We start from the raw sequence: 21,069 nt of genomic DNA, 5'->3' as shown, positions 1-21,069 counted from the left end.
CCCCGGGGGGCCTTCCGGGTTTAAAAAGCCCCCTTCCCCCTACAAAAAAAACCCACCCTCCCAAACCCAGGAACCCCACTCGGCCTTCCTGAGAACACTGGAAAATATGAAGATCTCTCCAAACACCATTATATTGGGTGACTTCAACTACCCAACCATAGATTGTGAGCATTACTCTAGCTCCAACACCTAGCCCAAAGGTTCCTAGAATTTATAAACTCAAATGCTATGGAACAACTTGTTACCACTCCCACAAGAGGGGAAAACATACTGGACCTGATCATCACCAACATGGGGACTCTATGCTCCAGACCAGAAGTGTATCCCTCACTGGTAAGATCAGACCATAAACTAATCTCACTGGATATTCACATCCCGGGCCTACCCATGCCCAGAAAACCACAGTGAAAAACTTCTCTAAAGCAAATTTCACACTCATCAAAACCAGGTGCAATCCTTCAAAGCCCCGGGCCATATGGATATCGGCCCAGACCACAAAATCCTTTATAAACACATTCTATGAACACCTTCAGGAATGCATGGATCATGCAATCCCAAATAAAACCAAGACCCAATCCTCCAAAGGCAGACGTCCTGTCTGGTGGATACAACCATAAACAAACTATACAATAGAAGGAGGAAGTTACTACATGACAGAGCAAAATCCCAAGGAAGGCATCTCTGATCAGTATTAGTAAAAAACTTCTGGGCACTCATAAAATCGTCTATGGCCAGCTTTGAGAGAAAAATTGCACAGGACACTAAGGAGGACGATAATCACAAGGCTTTCTTTAGTTATGTTAGGAACCTGGGTGGGAATTCCCAGATATGCTCAGAATTAGTCCAAAATGACAAAAATACACGAACCCACAGACATTGCCAACATCCCTAGCTGACAGGTTCAGCGCAAACTTCTCCCCCCCACCAAAAGGGCTAATATCTATCCCAGCAAGTGCTGCCCTGACATCTCAGATGCTCAGGTAAGAGCTGCCCTCTCCAAAGCAAAACCACGGCATCAATGGGACCAGACAGTGTCCCGGCACCAAATCCTACATGAACTCCAAGAAGAGCTAAACCCAAACCTAAAACTACTGTTCAATCTCAGCCTTACTACAGGATATGTACCCAAAGAGTGGCGTACAGCAACAGTGGACCCTCTCCACAAAGGTGTTGCCTCAATGGATCCTGGAAACTATCGCCCCATAAGTCTCACTAGCTTGGTCTGCAAAGCTATGGAAAGGATCATCATGGACCTTATAAATAAAGATATTGGGGACCTACAGACACTGGATCCTACCCAGTTTGGCTTTGTTAAGGGCAGATCCTGCCTCTTAAACCCTGGTCAATTTCTTTGAACAGTCCTGCCCAAGGTATTGACAAGGGGAAGTTGGCCCACACAGCCTACCTGGACCTTGCAGCCTTGATACAATACCCCACTCGGGCATTATAGAAAAGCTCACCGGCAAATATAAACCCCTATGTCACTAGATGGGTTGCAAACTGGCTCAGGACAGAACCCACATGGTTAGAATAGCTGGAGCCATGTCAGACTCCAAACCAGTTACAAGTGGCATCCCACAAGGCTCAGTTTTGGGACCTCTCTTGTTCGGTATATATTTCTCGGAGGTACAGGCCAACATGGAAGGACTGTGGCTGACCAAGTTCGCAGATGACTGCAAACTGGGCGCCATAATAGACTCTCCAGCTGACACAAGCATCCTCCAAAAGGGCCTCATAGAAACAGACAACTGTTTACTTGCCAGAGCCTTGGCCTCAAACTAAATGCCAAAAAGTGTATAGTCATCCCTTTGGCAAAACAAAGTGCCCACAAATTACCACATAGGTGGTAATCCATTAAGTACATAAGAAGTAATTAGGGACCTGGGTACCCAAGTTGATAGCAATCTCTCATTTGACAACCACGAGGCCAAAGTGGTTAGAAAAACATTTTATATAGCCCACCTAATCATGAAGGGATTCACATCTAGATCAGGGGAGGTCACCGTGCCTCTTTACTCATCCCTCATCAGGCCCATGAGAATTTTGTACAGGCACCCCTTTTGGGATGTACCTTACCAGACTCCTGCAGCAACTGGAAAGACCCGAAAAGTACCTCACCAAGAGGATCAAGAGGCTCAAACAGATGCCGTATGCTGCCCGGTTAAAGAAACTCCAGCTCTACTCTGTGGCATACCGCCTGCTTAGAGGCATATCTGCGCTGATCTGTTGCAACTGGCGTATAAAAAAGCCGCGCCGCCTCCAACCGGAATTAATGGACATACTGTGCACTCAGAAAATCAAATCCCAAACTTATTGAGCTACGCGGCGAGGGACTTAAACCTCAGCACTGAAATAAAAAGGACATGCTGGAGGGACAGATTCATAACCCAGAGGCTCCCGTCACTCTGGAATAAAATCCAGTCCAGGTTAGGCAGAGTCCCTCATTGACTCTCTTCAAGAGCAATCTTGATGAGTGGATGGGAGATCATAGCTTTACCCCGGGTATCACTTCTGTGTCACTGTTAGACAGAGGCACAGTATACTAACCTCAAAAAAGGGCATAGCAAAATTAATTTAAAATGGGTGGCGAAAGCCATACACACTCTGGCTAGTCTTATAAATGCCCTAGGGCAGATAGCCTAGTATGAACCTATGAACCTATGAACCTATGAACCTATATGGGGAAAAGGATATAGATGTATACAATGGTTATAAATGAAGGAAGAAATCCATGGATAATAAAGCGTTGTCCAAATAAAATGTTGATACTATAAAATAGATATTATTAAACTGAGAACAAATGTTGGTTGAAGGACATTAAATAGTGCAATGAGATAAAATACAAGATGTATATACTAGAACAATGCTGCATTTAAAGTTGGTTATACTATTTTATTCAACTACAGACAGTAATATCATATAACAGTATCTGTAATAGTGTTTAACTGAATATTATACAGTGCAATAGTTGAAGCTTGACAACACACAGACAATAAGAATTTGATGCTTTTAGTTATATTTGTTGTTGGGAAAGCTGAGGGAACATGTTGAATAGGGATAACAGGGTTCACTTGAATGGTAAACCTATTCAAGGATGGGATGTTTTCTCCCATGAAGGGAATAATTGGTTGTTTATGTTTTGAAAAACACCTTTTATGCAGACAGATTTTATGTATCCCTTTTAAACGGATGTCTATGCAATGCATTTATAACATATATGAAATGAATGGTAAAAAGTTTTCAGCACACATATAAAGTTATGTACAAACACAAAAACAGGATAATGGTTAAATACAAAGATGTAGTTAGTCTAACTGTGAAATGCATCTCTATCAATGTTCATGGTTTAAATAACAGCTGTAAAAGAGGAAGCTTACAAAGATATCTTAAACGGGTCGGTATCATATGATCGAAGTTCCAAAACTTCTAATCATTCAAGGACAAACTTTAATGACCGAAGCCTTGGAACTTCAAACACACGCATAAAAAAAAAAAAAAGACGCTCTATGCAGGGGAGCAAGCCCCCCTGCATCCCCCACATCCCCCTGCTACTTAAATATACCAACTCCGAGATTGCACTACAGTGCAGTAAAGGGAAATCTTCCCTTTCCGTGCTCTATGGTGATCTCCGTTATATGCTTCAAGGTTTTACAACTTCGATCATTAAAGTTCATTCTTTAATGATTCGAAGTTGTACAACTTCGATCATATGATAGGAACCCATCTTAAACTATGCAAAGCACAAGTATTATTTTTATAAGAAACACATCTTATACAGCAAGGCATTAATAAAATTAATATGTATAATTACACATTACTAGCAAGTTCAGAATATAATAAAAAGCAGAGTGGTGTAGCAATATTATGGAGAAAGACTACCTTAATGTCCAAGATTATAAATACAGTCAATGATAACTCAGTAATGTTTTGTTTAGTGTCAATATTAATAAATGGTTTGACTTATACCCTGGTAAACAACTATTGGATACCAGGCTGGGTGTCCGGGTAGCCAAATAACATTTAGAGAACATAATACAAGATTCCAAGGGTAATACAATAATTGCAGGATACTTTAATTCTATAATGAATGAAGATGACACAAATGCTAAAAACACACACAATAAATCACTTCACTATCAATGTTACTTACAGAGTTTACTGACTCATATCATTTAATGGACATTAACACATATGCTGAACAAGATTCATTGATATTCTTACATTACTCATATAGACATAACACATTTTCTAGAATAGATAGAGTGTTTATAAGAAAAGATCTTACCACAAAAATAACCAAAGTTAAAACAATCACTTGCCCCTTCTCAGACTATAATACAATAACTTTTGAAATATATTTTAACTTTAAGAGAAACTTACAATTATAAGAATTTCAGCCTATATGACAAACCTTAAAGAGTTTAAACAATACTATACTGCAGAGATGCAAACATTTCTCGATTTAAACCTCACAGATGAGGTAGCAGACATCTGTATATATATATATATATATATATATATATATATATATATATATATATATATATATATAAGAGAAACTTACAATCATAAGAATTCCAGGCTATATAGCAAACCTTGAAGAGTTTAAACAATACTATACTGCGGAGATGCAAACATTTCTCAATTTAAATCTCACAGATGAGGTAGCAGACATCTGTATATATATATATATATATATATATATATATATATATATATATATATATATATGGGATGCGATGAAAGCATATCTATATGAGAAGGTGGTAGCCTGGTATAAAAACAAACAAAAGTTTTGGAATAATCAACTAGCAGAAGAACTACAAATTAAAATAGACAAAACAAAATTTGATATTCATAAAGGCAAATTAGATTTAGAAAAAAAATTAGAAGACCTCAACAAAAAATGCTTAGATATTGAACCATAAAACAATGATTAATCTAGAGAAAGTCAAATTATGCGCTTACTCTAGGAATCCAAAAAAATTAAAGGAGAATAGCTAACAGGATGAAAAGAATGATAAAGGCAAATCAGATGAAATAAATATTCAATACAGACAAAAAAGAAAAGTACCAGATTTAGAAGGAATCCTAGAAGCCTTTAGAGTGTATTTTAATAAACTCAGTAGACAAGAAAATAAAGTGGAATCAAGGGAAGCACTTAGAAAATTCCTTAAGGAAAATATAAGACTAAGACTATCAGATGAACACAGAAAAATAATAGATAAAGATATAACTATGACAGAAATTAAAGCACAAATCAAGCAATTAAAATTAAACAAAGCCCCGGGTAATGATAATATGACACCAGGCATTTTTAAACTACTATCCAGTAATGCTTTAAATCTATTACTGTGTTCACATCAGTTAAAGAAGGCAATAAATGCCCTTCCTCTTGAAAATATACTCATCACCAATTCGGAAACAAGATAAAAAATGGATGAGTGTACCTCATACAGACTCGTAAGTTTAGTAAATATAGATTATAAAATATTTAAGACAGTTCATGCAAACAGAATAAAACAAATATTCCCATTATTGACAGAGAACGATCAAACAGGATTCATTAAAAACAGAAATACATATGGCAATATAAAGTGAACTTTGTCCCCTACTGATTTCATAAACAAAAACAAAAAATAAGATGAATGTCATTTGCCTAGATATTAACAGTGCATTCAATTCCATGAATTGGAAATATGTTTGGCTTGCACTAGTGGAATATGGCTTTTTGAAAAAATTTTACCTCACTAATAAGATCTCTTTATGATAAATCTTTGAAGTACATAAAAATAGGATCCTGTTTGTCGAAGCCTATTACCATTACAAAGGATACAAAAGAGGGTTGTCCACTTTCCCCTTTGTTATTTGCCTTAGTAATAGAACCATTAGCAAATTTCATACATGCAAACCCAAACAATCAAGGAATTCAGCTAGATACTGACCTTCAGTTAAAGATTCTATTATTTGCAGATGACATTTTTTGACTTTAAAAGAAGATAATAACACATTAAAAGAACTATGGAAAGCAATAAAACAGTTTGAGAAGATTTCTGGACTATCGTTTAATGAAAATAAAACCAATACATTATACATACATTATCAATACCCTAAAGGGCAGTTTCCGGTGTACTCTCCAGTCCAACTGGTGAATCTGGGTATTTTGAGGCAATGTTACAACTGCCTCATGTACACAGACAACCCTCTCCTCCTACCACCAAACACTAATATATGCAAGAGATGCAATTATACAGCCAAACTGGAGGCAAAGCTCTCTCAACCCAAGACTGGAACTGACAGTCAAGAGGAGAAGGGTAATACTTGCACCACACCACCAGTCTCACATAGACCTAATAAACCAACACCGGCAAATAACACACATGAATACATGAAAACATACTCGGAGACTCTAAATAAAAATCTGCAAAAGCAACAGAGACCTCCAAAGCAGACATCCAAGCAACCTCCACACCCCATCACCAACCATGAAACACATACTTCACATAATCAGTGTGCTATGCAATCACAGCCTTTAACACAAAATAACATACCCAACACACTAGTAATAGGCAACTCTATAGCCAGGCATACTGATGTCCCACTAACTAGGCTGGACAAGGAGAAGGTTACAGTTAACTGCCTGTCAGGTGCCAGGATCCGCCACATAACACAAGCACTCAGGTCACTCCAGAACAAGTACAAATACAACTCTGTCATTGTCCATGTTGGTGTAAATAACCTGAGATGTACCTCCATGGACTTCATGAAAAGAGACATGGAAGAGCGCTCTGATCATGTATCCCAGGCCGGTATGATGCTGACCCTGAGTAGCATCCTGCCTTCACCAAGAATGATGCCACAATATAAAGAAAAAATTATCAATTTCAACAATTGGCTAAGTTTCTGGTGTCATTCAAAGGGGATCCAGTACCTGTCTGCTTGGGATGACATGCTCGACAAGCCACGTTATATGCAAAGACATAGCCTGCACCTGTCACCCTTAGGCTTTCAAATACTGGCCAAGGCTCTTGCCGCCCCCATAGTGTCTTTTTAAGGCAAGGCTCAAAAGACAAACTCACCACCATAAATAGCACACGTAACCAAAAACTGAGGGTAATGCTACTCAACGCCAGAAGTCTAAACCTCAAAATGCACGCACTCGAGGCACTCCTCAGTATGGAGAACATTGACATCTGTGCAGTAACAGAAACCTGGTTTAAGGCTCCTGAGAGCACCCCAGCACTACTAGGCTATAACTCATACCATACCTTTCGGCCACAGAACCAGGACCGAAACACAAAAGACGGGGGTGTATCCATATTCATCAAGGATACCCACACCTCCAGGTTAGTGGTGCAGCACAATGCATCAGAGATCATCCATGTGCAACTAACAATGGGCAAAACTGCAATCCAAATTGTAGCTTGCTACAGATCACCCACCATGGCCCAGGACCCCCATTCCGCATTTCTGGAGACACTGGGAAATATGAAGGTCCTACCAAACACCTTAATACTGGGTGATTTCAATTACCCAAACATAAACTGGAGAACTACTCAAGTACTAACTCCCTTGCCCAACGCTTCCTAGAATTTATAACTCGAACGCCCTGGATCAACTGGTCAACATCCATAACAGAGGAAACAACATATTGGACCTGGTCATCACCAACATGGGCGACCGGTGTTCCACCGAGGTCAACCCCTCGCTGGTTAGATCAGACCATAGACTAATCACTCTGGATATCCACATTCCGCCCCCACCCCCAATCAAGGAAACCACCATGAAAACTTTTCAAAAGCAAACTTCACATTACTTAAGACCGAGGTGGAAAGGTTCACAGCCCCCATGCTAAAGGACAATGCTGTCCAAGCTGCTGAAACCTTTACAAAGGCACTCTATGAGCATCTGCAGGAATGCATGGATCATGCTATCCCAAGTAAAACCAAGACTCACTCCTCCAAGAAAAAGAAACCAGTCTGGTGGACCCCTGCCATAAACAAGCTATACAACAGAAGGAGGAAACTAGTACAGAAAAGAGTAAATTCCCAAGAAGGAAAGACATCCCTGATCAGTATCAGCAAGAAACTATGATCCCTCATTAAATCATCCAAGGCTAGTTTTGAAAGAAAAATTGCCAATGACTCCAAAGATAACCACAAGGCATTCTTTAGCTATGTCAAAAACCTATAACTCTCAGATCTACTCTGAGTTAATGCAGAATGGCACAAAATACACTGAACTGACTGATATTGCAAACATTCTGGCAGACAGGTTTAGTGCAGACTTCACCCCCCTCTCACCCCTAAAGGGCCCATAAGCATACCAGAAGAATGTAGGGCCCCATCAATCACTGACACACAGGTTAAAACAGCCCTATCCAAAGCCAAAAACACAGCTTCAATGGGACCGGACAGGGTCCCAGGCTGTGTCTTACAAGAGCTCCAAAATGAACTAACCCCTCACCTAAACACACTGTTCAAACTCAGCCTCTTTACAGGCTACGTACCCATAGAGTGGCACATAGCAACAGTTATCCTGCTCCACAAAGGTGGAGCCACAATGGACCCCGGGAACTATCGCCCTATAAGCCTGACTAGCCTGGTCTGCAAGGCTATGGAATGCATCATCATGGAACTCATTAACTGAGATATTGGGAACCTCCAAACCTTGGACCCTACCCAGTTTGGTTTTGTTAAGGGCAGATTATGCTCCTAAACCTGGTGGACTTCTTTGAGACAGTTACCAAGGCATTAGATGAGGGAAAGGAGGTCCACACAGCCTACCTAGACCTCGCAAAGGCTTTTGACACCATTCCCCATTCTAGTATTATAGACAAGCTCACCAGCTTGAACATAAACTCCTACGTCACGAGATGGGTTGCAAACTGGCTCATGGATAGAACCCACATGGTGAGAGTTGCAGGCTCTACGTCCGACTCTAAACCAGTTACATGTGATGTCCCCCAGGGCTCAGTCCTAGGACCCCTCCTGTTCAGTATATACTTCTCAGAGGTACAGGCAAGCATAGGAAGACTATGGCTGACCAAGTTTGCAGACGACTGCAAACTAGGGACCATAACTGATTCTCCGGCTGATACAGACACCCTTCAGATGGGTCTCACTGAGACAGAAAGTGCATAGTCATCCCCTTTGGAAAAAACAAAATACCCGTGAACTACCACATAGTTGGTAGTCCCCTAAATACAGAAAATGTAATAAGGGATCTGGGGACCCAAGTAGATAGTAATCTCTCCTTTGATAATCATATTGCCAAGGTGGTTAGAAAATCCTTATATGTGGCCCACCTAATCACAAAAGGGTTTGCATCTAGAACAAAAGAGGTTATTGTGCCTCTCTACTCATCACTCATTAGACCCATCATAGAATACAATGCCTCATTTGGGATGTACCCTACAAGACACCTGCAACAGCTGGAAAGGCCACAAAAGTACCTCACCAAGAGGATTACTGGCCTCAAACAGATGACCTATGCAGCCCGACTCAAGAAGCTCCAGCTGTACTCAGTTGCATACTGCTTACTCAGAGGTGATCTCTACCTGACATACAAGGCCATGTCCAACCCAGAATTAATGGACATGCTCCACCTAAAAAAAAACAAATCCAAGAGAGCCACACGCTCTAGAGATATAAACCTCACCACAACGATAAATAGGACATGCTGGAGGGATAGATTCCTATCCCAGAGACTCCCCATGCTTTGGAACAGGATTCCAATATACATCAGGCAGAGCCCCTCACTAACACTCTTCAAGAGAAACCTTGATGGGTGGATGGGAAACAGAAATTTTACCTCAAGGATCACTGCACTGGCTTTGCTGGACAGTGGCGCAGGGAACTAATGGCTCTGCTGGATAGTGGCACAGGGAACTGATGGCTCTGCTGGACAGAGGCACAGGGAACTAATCTAAGGGGGTGGCGAAAGCCAACACATTCTGGTTAGGCTTATAAATGCCCTTGGGCAGATAGCCTAGTACTTACCTATGAACCTATGAACCTATGAATATGTTACTAATAAATATGGACAAAGAGGTATTAAATAAAAATATTATAAATATCTATCTAAAAATGATACAATCACATACTTAGGAGTTAAAATTACAAATGTCATAGATACAACAGTACAACTTAACAATAAAGAGATTTTAGATAATATCAAAGAACTCATACAAAAATGGAATAAGCTATTTTTTACCATGGAGGAAAGACTATATATAATTAAAATGATTATATTCATGAAAATTCTGTAATTTATACAAGCTTGCTCGCTACCTCCACCTAAATTATATTTAAAACAATTAGAGGAGTTAATAATGAAATTCTTATGGTACCCTAAAACCCTAGAGTTGCCCTAAGACATCATTTTGACAAATGATTAAACAAAAAATATACTTCCAAATGGAAACTAGTACATGAAAAAATCTGGTTAAAAACCACTCATGATACAATAAACAAACATATGGAAATAGTACTGAATAGCTTACTTTGGTTATTGAAGGAATATATAGCAACAGGGAACACAAAATATAAATTCTAAATACATTATTAATACCCTAAAGACTTTTATTCACTTTGTAAACAAAAAAAAATTGGATATAAAAGCGTGGTCTTTTTTCATGTTCCCAATAGCATATACACAAAATAATATCATAACTCAGGACTCAGTAGCAGTTAAAACACTTAGTAAGAAAGGTCTAATTTACTGACATCAGTTGATAAACACTAATAAAGTACTAATGATAGAGCAAATTATAAGTGAGTTCAACTTTGAAAATAGTATCTGGTTAACACTGCAGGGATTAAGACAAACAGTTTTAAACCAACAGGCAATAATGCAGAAGTCTTTTAGGGAAAAGGATCCTAAGTTCATAGAACAGTTAATAATGCTGATGGAACTTCCCCACAAATGGGAAAGGAATTTTATCAATATTGTACAAATTAGTTAAATAAACAAGAGTTCATAATAAACAAAATATATGGAAATACTATGAAACAGTCAGTGATAAAATTTATACATAGAACATACTAAACACCACACAAATAATAACTAATATATAATATTATAATAATATATAATAAGGAAAATAGATGTTGGAGATGTAAATCACAATCAATAGCCAATTGGCAACACGTGTTTTATGAATGCCATTTACTTAAACAATATTGGGAAAGTAATAACTACTTGTTACAGGCATTTTTCACTGATAAATTTCAACTTACTAAATCTCTAGTTTTGCTGATTACTCTTGTGCCTTCTTGTGTTTCTAGGCAGAAATATGTAATTTTGTGGACTCTCTTTGCTATTGCAAGGCAAATATTATACAGAACTGGAAAGCTGTAACTCCTCCCATTTTTAAACATTTCAAGAACATGGTTTTATCAGTCTCACAGTTGGAATTGAAAACAATCAAGGGAAGAAAAGAATAACCTACTTCATTAAGCATTGCATGGCAGAATGTAAACCAAGTGCTAGAAACAGAAGACTGTAATAAATTATAATCTAATTCAAAAAATGCATTCAAGAAAACAAAGCTTTTTTCAAGTATAGACATCCTACGTAAATAGTTGGTTTTGTAATGTTTGCTTTTGGAATTGTTTCATTTTAATCTTTGACTATTTAATTATTTATTTGATATACATACTGTATATATGTTTATGTTTGTGAAAAATCAATAAAAATTTATTCAGTAAAAAATAAAATAAAGCACTCATCAGAAAAAAAAAAACAGCTGTCCTAAAGCTCCAGTCTAAGCTCAGATTGGCTGGTAAGTAAAAAGAAAAAACAACATTAGAGTTAAAGAATTTAACAAATGGGATAGAGGGTTACTAACAGAACAACTAATTCATGGTCTTGGGGCCAACTAATTGAAGTAGTCCAATAGTTCCCAGCTCAGCCAATGGAACACAGTATATAGTTGTCCAAAATGCATCTTCCTGAAAGCAGCTAGCCAATCAAGACAATGTAATGGAATCTTTAAAAGAAATCATAATAGAGCCATGTGCGCTGTACAACAACACACAACCGTCATAGGCTATATTAATTCCTCACTGATTCACAGTTCCAATCATAAAGCAACATATAATAAGCTAAACAATCCAAGTATCATGCTGAAATACCTGAATAAAAACAGAACCAATTTCTCTCGTAAATACTTTGGGAAGACACTAAGTGTGAATACATATTAATTAAAACAAAATGAAAAATTAAAACTACCTTAAACAAAGTTTAAGTCCACGCTTGTATTAATGAAAAACAGAATCAAAAATCCAGAAAACAAAAGCTTGTTGAGCTAAAATTAATGAGACTGGGGGACAAATACTGAAATCCAGACTCAGTGCTTGAACTGTCATGCTACCTACAATGATTAAGTTTCTTGAAATTTGTCAGTGTATTCTTATTTACACTTGCTGAGAGTGGCAGACAATTGCATGTGACAAGACAATTCTGTTCCTCAATAAAGAATTATCATAGCCACCAATAAATTTACAAGACACAAAATCTAGAGCAAGAAATACAAAGCAGTCAAACTAGGGGCAATCCATTTTATGTGTGTGCAGTGCATTGTTCTGATCACAAGCTATTAAGTTACATATATTTATTTCTTTAACTTTGTTTATAAGGTGGATGGACTGATTCAAAGACCCTTTCAGCCACATCTTAGAAATCTTAGTATAGATAATATAATTATTTGCATAAGATTTTGCAAATATAGCAGATGAGTTACAGTTAGAATGTCGACTTTGTCAAATCCATTGTGCAATATTAGTAAATAAATTGTCTTGTAAATATTCACTCTACTTCTAACTGTGCACTTTTATTGACAAGTAGTTTTACAATATTCATAAAATGAAATAAATTATTTTATAACATTCAATGCAAAGAATAAAGTTATAAAGGAGCCACAATAACTACATGCATTTGACTATTTTATGGCTACCTGATGCAAGTCTGATGGTTTTGTGATCATGCCACAAAACAGCAATCACAAATTTGTGGAATCACTCAACTGATTAGTAAAGATTAGTAAAACCACACCCCTTGCTACACACACACACACACACACACACACACACACACACACACACACACACACACACACACACACACACACACTGACATGTACACGCACAGGAAAATATACACCTGACACCTTCATGTTTTTGAAAAGCAGATTTATAAATTAAATAAACAATAGTTCAGGCTGACCCAATGAAAATGAAAAAGTTGTGGTGGCTTTTGAATGGAAGAAGTCTCATAGTCCATACAAAATAAAAGTCTTTTGATATTCTACCCCCACCTACTCTGGGACATTGCATGGCTCAAATGAAATGGTTTTGTGGTCTTAGTTTAAAATTAAGTTTTAGTATCTTGCTGCTGAATTAAAGCCAGGAATGTATAACAGTTTTTTACTCTCAGATGAGGCATACAGATCTGTAGGACTTTTCTTGGTTGAACTGATCTTTCTAGAGATTATAATTTGGTTTGCACTCATGAACTATTCCAGACTCTTATGGAACTTCTCTGTCTTCACTTCACTTACCTTTCATCTCAGATTATCTCCCTTCAAGTTATCTGAATTGGTCATTTCCCAGTTACTCTTTCTCAACATGAGGTTGCACCTGAAGGCCATTTTTCATGGGACAGGCATTTTTCCCTTAAAACAGTTACAGTACTTCAAGCAATGGTGACAATATATTATAGTTGTACACAGATTAAAAATTCATAGTCTAATGCTCGGTTCAAGTAATACATCAGAAAAAAATCACAATTTTGTGCACAAATATATAGTTTGAAAAAACATAGTTCTACACTTCTTTCACAGAAAAATACCACATTATGATAGAAGAGATATATACACAGACACACTCATATATATATATATATATATATATATATATATATATATATATATATATATATATATTTTATATATATATATATATATATATATATATATATATATATATATATATTATATATATATATATATATATATATATATATATATATATTGATATAGATAGATATTGATATATCTATATCTATATGTATGGGGTTCATCCCATTGATTGAACAAGAATATGGTCAATAGCTGTTTAGATAACTAGTTATGATCATCTGAACAGCTAGTTGACAGGTGTTCGAGATCAAGTAATTCCTGGGATTGGGGAATATACCCTTACCCCATGTTTGTGCAATCTCAGAGTTAGTATACATAATTAGCAGGAGTGTGGTCAGTGCAAGGGGGGATTGCCACCCCCCCTGTAAAAATGATGCTTTATTTGTTTCTTTATTTGTTTTTGTTTTTGCATGAGACAATACTGTTTTTCAGCACATGTGTACTTGCTTGTCAATGTCTGCAGTTTCAATATAAAGACATTGATATTTAGTGTGTTAACAATGGATTTATTTTATGTACATGAATGCACCCATATAGCTATCTAAAATCAGGATGCAAAGAAAGTAGTACTGATGGAATTGAATCTATCCTCATGTCTTGGTGAGTGCCTTTTGAGGTAGGCCCTGTTTTTAACAAATTTCACCAAGCTGACACTGATATATAAACAGAATTAGGTTAAAAAATAAAAAAAGCAATTGTGTGCACAGTCTGAAGATAAAAACGTGCCCAATCCTAGTATGCACACTGGTGACAGGACTGTAAAAAATGACAGTGTAGAATCCTCAAGATACAAAAACATTCCTATAATGCGGTTAGGCCAGGCTCAGGTGTTGGATGGCCCTCTGTTGTAGAAGGAAGTTATAGTCCACAAAAAAACCCCCACAAAAAACGACAGACTAAAAAAGAGCCACAAAGATGACTAAGGGAACTATTGAGGATAAGAAAGAAATTATGTATTGTTATTATTATGCAAGAAGCTCAGAATTTCCAGATAGAAGATATTCACAAAGATTAAGAGAGAAATTAAAGGAAAGAAAAATATTTGCCCAAGAAAAACTGTCAAAAGTTTCAGATGCAAAGTTGTGTTCTTTAATACAACAGATCTGTGAAAAACATTATATAGTCTGAGAAGCTTTAAGATGTTTGGAAAAGTAAGCCACTGAAAAAGAGCAAATATATAAAGAACAAAACATGCAGATTTTTAAAAAGTACAAAACAGAAGCATGGACATGGGAAAGAAAGTGATCTGATATGGTGCAATATCTATGCAAAGGAGAAAGCCAAACTAATCAATACAAAAAAGCAACTGTGAAGATATTTGAAGAAAAATACAGGCAAAGGCACCCAGATATGGAAAATTTCACAATACAAAAAATAAGATTATAAAGGGAAATGTAGAACAAGATTAGTAATTTAGAAGTTAAAAAAATAGAAGATGAAGTTATGGAATACCTGCAAAGTGAAAGATTTAGTGTAGAAAGTCTAACACAGGTTATGTCACAGCATGATGAAAAAATAATTTCCCAATGTAAGGAGAAACAGGTGGATACTTGAAAAAAATGAACATGGGAAAGAAAAATATATTTAATATGGTGCAATACTTATGCAAATGAAAAAGCAAAACTAAACAATACAAAAAAGCAGCACCAAAGATATTTGAAGAGAGATACAGGCGAAGGTATGGAAAATTCAAAATACAAAAATAAGAAATGGAGAAAGTAGAAGAGAGGATTTGTAATAGAGAGGTTAAACACGTAGAACTGAAGTCATGGATTACCTATGAAGTGAAGCCTTTAGTGTAGAAAGTCCAACCATGGTAGCATCACAGCATAATGGAACAATGAGTCCCCAAATTAAGGAGAAAACAGATGGAATGCAAAGCAGTTGATCACTTGTCAGATGAAGATACTCTGGAGCTTTAAGTAGGAAATCAGTATAAAAGTTCAGCTGAAGATGCTAACAAGGGAGGGAGCAGGAAACAGTGGCAACTCTGATGCAGTTCATGTTGTGGAGTGATAGGCCAGTGAGTTCCCATATGAAAAAGCAATAGATGACACAGGATACAGCTGAAGAGAATATGTCACAGGAACATGTTCTGCAATTTTCTGTAGAATACCTGCAGGAAATGTGCCTTTAGCTTAGAAGAATTGTTTGATTTAATAGAGATTATTAGAGATATCAAGATTGATGAAAACAAGAAAGTCAATAAGACCCAAAATGTTAGAAGTCTGATAAAACAAATGAACACAATAATCAAGACTATTAACAAAAATGCATGTGCTATAACAGAAGTAAATAGGATAGATCACTGCCAGCTAAATTAATAACTAATAAACCCTTACCACAAAAAAAGCACAGCGCAATAAGGGAAAGGAAGGGATGAAATCAGTTGCCATCATGGAAGTATCAAATAGAGAAAACTATAAAGCAATTAAGACAAGAGGTGTCACTGTTAGAAGAATATAGAAGAGGAAACAGATCAACAAAAATAATTAGAAAGATAGATATGATAAAGGCAACACGCAGTATCAGAACAGACCAGGGGCGGCCGTGGTGGCGCAGCAGTTAGCATTGCCGCGTCACAGTAACAGGTTCTCTGATTCGATGCTGGGCTGCCTTCTGTGCGGAGTCTGCATGCCCTCCCTCTGGTCACATGGGTTTCTTCCGGGTGCTCCAGTTTCCTCCCACATCCCAAAGATGGACTGGACACTCCAAATTGGCCCTAGGCTTGTGTGGAAGGTTGGGCGCCAGGCTGGAAACTCGACACCATAAATCTCCACTGCCGATCATGAGTGAACAGGTGATCCACAGTGGTGACCCCTAACCGGGAAAAGCCGAAAGAAGAAGTATCAGAACAGACCAGGATTGATCATACACTATGGCAAAAAACAGATTAAAGATATCAGTAAAAAAAAAGAAATCACTGGAAACCAGGGTGGAGTAGATGCAATTTGAAGTAATTTTAATATCCACAAGTACATTTCAGGTACATTTTTAATATCCACAAGTAGCTTTCAGGTACACAAGCATACAACTTTCACCCAGAGTTCTTCTTCAGGCATATGAAACAACTTACATCAACCAGTGAATGGTTTAAATAGTGTAAAAAGGTCACCAGCATAAATCAATTGACAGTTAAAATTAAAGGAACAGTATACTCTTAAAAACATTATATGAAATAATAACAATGCAAAACCTAAAGGCTTGTAAAAACATATAAACCTAATGTAAAAATGGGTATAAAAAACTTATATGAAGTTTATAAAAAGGCAACTGGCTTACATATGAGCTATACATGGGTCTATTATGTTTTATCGAAGTTTCAAAACTTCGAAACCCATATAGCCGAGACCTTATGATTGAAGTTTTGAAACTTTTTTTTTATAATTTCTCATTTTATATTTACTTATGCTGTTAGGTAATTTAGTTATTTGATCCACTGTTTTCATATAACTTACTATACTGGACTTACAATATTTATTGTTTTTTTTTAAGTCTGTAATATGGTTAGAATTAAGAATTTCAATAGCTTTCAACAAATTATAGGTTCTGTTCTTGATCCTTTACTTTTATGTATATTTCTATATTTATAAATGGCATTACATTAAACCTCCAAGACATTAATCTTAGAAATGCATGCTGATGATATTCTCATGACTCCAGCATAACACACTAATTATTGCAATCTAAGCTGCAGGCAAGTTTCAATAAGTTATCAACCTGGTTATGTAAAATCAAGCTTACTTAATTCAAGAAAAACAAGTGTAACACTTTTTGCTACTCAAAGAAACTTGCTACAAGCCACCCCCCCAAAACACACACACTTCTGAAACATAACAATAGAAACTGCATTCCAACTGTCAATTAGCAATAATATTTTGGCCCCACACTAGACACTTCTCTTTATTTTTCTCTACATACTAATAATATTACCACTAAGGTCCTTAGACAACTGAACCTCTGCTACTGAATCTCCCATCTCCTTTCCCCTATTGCACTCTCAGCCACTGCCAAAAATGTCCTGTTTCCTAAACTAAAATATGGCTTACCTTTCTCTGTTTGCATTCATCTCACAATATACCTAAATTACAAACCACTGAAAATATATCTTTTTTGTATTTGTTCTGCTGGCAGACAAAATATGCTTCACCATGATCTCTTAAATCATGTTAAGTGGCTAGCCATCTCAAACAGAGTAAAATTTCTCCATGCTATATATATATATATATATATATATATATATATATATATATATATATATATATATATATATATATGCAAAATTCTTCATTACTTAAAAGATTGCTACCAGGGCTGCGGTGGTGCAGCGGTTAGCACTGTCGCCTCACAGCAAGAGGTTCTCCAGTTCGATTCTCGGCTGGAGTACCTTCTGTGTGGAGTCTGCATGTCTTCCCCGCAGTTGAGTGACATTTAAAGACATGCAGGTAGGTGCATGCATGAATGGGTGTGTCTTCTCTGAAGGTTGGACATTGGGCTGGCAACTCGGCCGTAAAAATCCACTGCCAATCATTTGTGGTGTGGAGTTCTGCTGTGGTGCCCCCCTAACCGGGAAAAGCTGAAAGACCTTACTTACTTAAAAGATTGCTAACAACTGCAGAAGTAAACTATTTACTAAGATGCAATAAAGACAACTCACACTAACTTACTTGGTCCAAATTCAAAAATGACGTTGGGGAATAGGCCTTCTCCAGACTGAAACTTGCAATTTGGAATAACTTAACAAGGAATGTTAAAACTAATCCAACATTACAAACCTTCAGATCTTCAGTAACTAATCATCTACACAATGATGACAACTTCAGTGTTTTATAAAACAATGCAACCTTTTAAACTCTCCTGTCACTTATCTGTATACACTTGCTTATAGCTTTCATTCTGTTTTTGGCACAAGGATGCTCTCCAATACAGACTTGTATATATCTACAAATAACTTTTTTAGCTGTTGATGTATCTACTATATCTATCTATCTATCTGTCTATCTATCTATCTATCTATCTATCTATCTATCTATCTATCTATCTATCTATGTATCTATCTATATAAATCTATAGGTGTTGCTGTTGTCTTTCGGCTTTCCTGGTTAGGGGTCGCCACAGTGCAACTCTGATCCACTAATGATTGGCAGTAGATTTTCACAGTGCCGAGTTGCCAGCTCGATGCCCAACCTTCAACGAAGGCACGCCCATTCACACATGTTTTTCGGAACGCCACTCGACCCGCGGGGAGGACATGCAGACTCCACACAGAAGGCACTCCCTGCACACTAGCTGAGAATTGAACGGGAGAACCTCTTGCTCTGAGGCAACAATGCTACCGCTGCACCACAGCGGATATATAAATCTATAGGTGTATGATATGTAATTGAGCAATTGCAAAGTTGATATCTGCTTGGTTGACACCATTTAGTCAACAAGAACAGATGGTCAACAGGTGTGTGAGATCAACAGTTCTCAGGTAGTGAAATATCTCCTTTCCCTGGGAAATGCATGAACTCCAAGTTAGTATTTGTAATAGCAGGGGCTGTGGGGGTGCAGCCTCTAGTATGCACAGAATGTGTTGATGTTGCATGTATTGACATAAGTACATCGATATAGTGGTCCTTGATGTTTTGTTCATTCATAGGTTCATAGGTTCATAGGTTGGTACTAGCCTATTGGCCCTAGGGCCTATACCAGCCTAGCCATAACAATTCCCTGGCTATTTATTCCCACAGTATTTACTTCCCTGGACCCCTGTCTAGCAGGGTGACTGACATGATCCAGTTGTCCTAGATACATATATAGATAGACAGATAGATAGTCAATTTATGTTAACTGCTGTGACTTGTTCTTTATATTGCCATTTAATTTGTAATAATTCTCTTGGTTGAATTTCTCCAAGCCTTTTGGGTTTCTAATACCATGATGAGAATGAACCTCATTCTTAAGTCAGGGTATGATTACATTTCATGAAATCAGTATTGTTTCAATCTTTGAAGTTAGCCAAAAGTGCTTTTGCAGCACCCACAATGTTCCCAGAACTGAATCATTCTGTAATTCAGATGGAGTTACATGTATGCACAGCATATCTAAATATGGCTATTAATTCATTTTGTATTAGACCTGTAGCTCCTACTACTATTAGAACTGTCCGTGTATCATTCCTCCACATTGCTCTTGATTCTACCTCCAGATCCTGGTATTTTATTACTTTGTGTCATTCTGTATGTAAGACATAATAATTTCTGGATGCAACAATTTCAATGACCAACACTACTTTTACCTTTTCTCCTGGGCTATTATATGTGTTTTTTTTTCATATTTATTTTTTCAGCTGTTGATAATGGGTGATACCATATTATATAAACTTCATCATTTTTTGAAATAGTTTGTGGCTCATGTTTCCAATGATTCTCAACTACTTCAATATTATAGCATTTGTCCAATCTCCAATGCAACAGTCTTGCCCCCTTTTTGTACCTTTCAGTATACAGGCCATCTGCCATGAGCATATGGCTCCCAGCAACAAGATGTGGGACTGCTTCCAGTCCTTTTTTATAGAACTTGCATTTGTCTGCTTCTCCCACATGTCCAGTGAACTTTGTAAACCAATGTGTATGTATTCTACTATCCTGTACAACTGATCTTACTGTTAAAGTATACAATCTACTGTTTGATGGAATGTCCTCGGGTCACAACTGAAATGGATCACTAGACCAGCTATGCTTCTATTTGTTTGCCATAACAATGTAACAAGAAATAGGGCAAAGAGGTTGTGAAACAGGGTTGCAGCCACAGGCAGTTGTCTGCTAAAGGATGCACACTAAGGTAGAAAAACAGAGTAGTATCAGACTTATGACACTTTATCATTATTCAAGATTTGTTTTAAATAGGTCACCTCAAGAGCACATGCTTAGAGGTGAATATTATTTAAAGCATTTTGAAATTTATTGTCATGCTTGACATAATTGCAACATGACTGTGATGTTTTAGTATATGTTTAGAAAGGGAGAAATAGGCTAATACATTTTAACTAAATAAAAACAAGCTTCCATTGTAATTTATATGTATTTACAAATTCAACACTGACTGTTTTCTGGTTGATGATTTAAATATTTGTCTTGTGTTATGAGATCCTATTTGGTTGG

Source organism: Protopterus annectens, chromosome 4.part0 (assembly GCF_019279795.1).
Source record: "Protopterus annectens isolate FY-2018-M chromosome 4.part0, PAN1.0, whole genome shotgun sequence".
NCBI classification, from domain to species: domain Eukaryota; kingdom Metazoa; phylum Chordata; order Ceratodontiformes; family Protopteridae; genus Protopterus; species Protopterus annectens.
Note: the sequence above shows the minus strand (reverse complement) of the source record.